The following is a 2,451-nucleotide window of genomic DNA, read 5'->3' as shown; positions in this document are numbered from 1 at the left end:
TAAAAAAATACAGAGCTATATATCTTGTATCGCCATTCAGCGTTACTGCGATGCGAGGAAAAATTTGGGTGCACCTAAATTTTGTGCTGGTGCACCTAAATAAAAAAAGTTAGGCGCACCAGTGCAACCAAGGCAAAAAGTTAGTCTGGAGCCCTGCAAATGCTGGGTTATTTCATTTGACCCAACCTAGTGATTGAAATTAACTCAATCGGTTATTGTCTCATTTGCCTTGATTTTGTATTTAATATTAACGGTATATTATAAAACTTTAAGTTAACGTTAGCTCACAGAATAAAAACCACTAACCCCTGATACCGGATTGTATTTATACAGTCAAATGAGCTTAAGATCATGCTGTTACTACAATTTAGAAAACAATATACGTTATTCATATAACCTACCATGAAGTCCTGTCCACCTTGCTTGTGCGAGCCTCTGTCGGACAGAAGAGAAGGATCCAGAACGTTGAACAATGAATGAACCAACAGCTGGGTCAAAATAACCCAACCAGCTGTTCAGCTGAAAAAAAACAAAAAAAACTTAGCATTCCTTTGACCCAGCATGAACAACCCAACAGTGTGTTTACAGTACCCCAAACAAACCAAAATTATGACCCAGCATAATCAACTCAGCGATGTGTTTACCAAAACAACCCAGCATTTTTTTTTGTGTTCGACTGTTACAAATAGCAAATTATAGTACCGGCAAAATACTTCTGCGCTTTTATATTTGCTCAAACTGTCAGTATATCTTGTCAGTACTAAATGTAACACATCATCTGTGAAAAAAATCCTGTTCCTCTGTCCCCTCCTAGTGCTCCATGAGAAAAACAACCAATCAGAGCCGTGGAGTCTGTGACCAAGTGTCAGTGACTCATGAACTGTGGTCAGCGCTGATCAAATATGAATCAAGAGTCTGTTTCTGCATTGCTGCATTTGTTCGCCTCAAATGTTTTCAGAAACATAGTTTAGTGTTTAGCTGTAAATTGGCAGCTTTTTCTCTTTTGTAAACCCTGTTCTCTCTTCTGAAAAGCTGTGGCTAATCAGAGACTTCATCAGGAACAGCGGTGGAAGAAGTATTACCATATTTTACTTAAGTAAAAGTACTCACACCACACTGTAAAAATACTCTGTTACAAGTACAAGTCCTGCATTGGATGTTGGATGCATGTTATTTAAGTAAAAGTATGTAAGGATCATCAGGAAAAGTACTAAATGCAAAAAAAATCCTCACGTTTTAGACATGATCCAAACAGTTCTGTCAATCAACTAAGTGTTTAAACGGCCAATCATTTCAGCTGTACTTGAAGGCCTTTATATTGTTGGGTAGTTTAATTTATAATAAAACATTGGATTTTACAAACTACATGTGTTTTGTGGACAAACATCTTAATTTACCAAGTAACTATAGTCAGACCCGTCGCCAGACCTCAGTCTTAAGGGGGGCATATGAAATACATGGGAGGGCACAATTATTAATTAGCGTACAGTACGTATATTTATAATAATCATATACTCTTGTTATACTATTCGCACGTAATCATCACGTTAAACATAACCAACAGCAATATGACCAGGTAGCCTATATAGCCTACAACACATTACATAGAAGCAATGTTATGAATATCCATAAAACACTTGACTATACAACATATTAGATGTAACACCAGAAGCATCTCTCAAACATTGCATTTTAAAGCAGTCAACAGAAGGATATGCATTGCTATGCATGTGCTATGAGACACACACGCACGCACGCGCACACACACACACACACACGCACAGAGACTTTGAACCTACCGGTACTTTGGTACTTTGAGTGGAGGCAGCCTGTCCTCTCTTCAGTCCCTCCTGTCATTTGAAGCTGCATGCTTATTTAAGCCCTTGTCTGTAAATCTTAAACCCCTTAATGAAGAAGGTCGCGTCCGATGATACAGATGTGAATTTCCTGTCCTTTTCCACCGAGTAGCCTACGCAAGCCAGTCCCTGTTCAAATACCAGCTAGAGGAACTTTTTTTTTTTAACCAAACATTTTGACTGGATATTTCCTAAACACAACCTGTTTGGGTTTCTCCGTCACACCCCCTGATTCACCCCCTGAACAGTTAGTTGTGGCCCAAATGCTGCCCCAGTCGCAGTTGCACTTGACCTGCAGGTCCTGCCAGGCCCAGGGTCGGGCTCCACGGAGCTACTAGCATCAGGCTCAGACTGTCGTCCAGGGGCTCCTTCTCCAACGACAACATCAGGAGGCGTCGGTGTCGTATCCAGTTTGGCAGAGGAGAATGTTGGTGGGCTTTTCAACCACTTACGGATATCCATGACGAACTGAAGCGAAGTAAGCCGGCAAAAACTCATCCAGCTTTCAAAAATGTGCGGTAACTGTTGAGCGGCTACTACCCGATGTAGGCTACGTCACGTCGTAGCCTAACTTTCTTTTAGTAAGGCCGTGATA

The sequence above is a fragment of the Perca fluviatilis genome, chromosome 13 (genome assembly GCF_010015445.1).
Source record: "Perca fluviatilis chromosome 13, GENO_Pfluv_1.0, whole genome shotgun sequence".
NCBI lineage: Eukaryota > Metazoa > Chordata > Actinopteri > Perciformes > Percidae > Perca > Perca fluviatilis.
The sequence above is the reverse complement of the archived record's forward strand: the minus strand, read 5'-3'. Positions refer to the sequence as shown.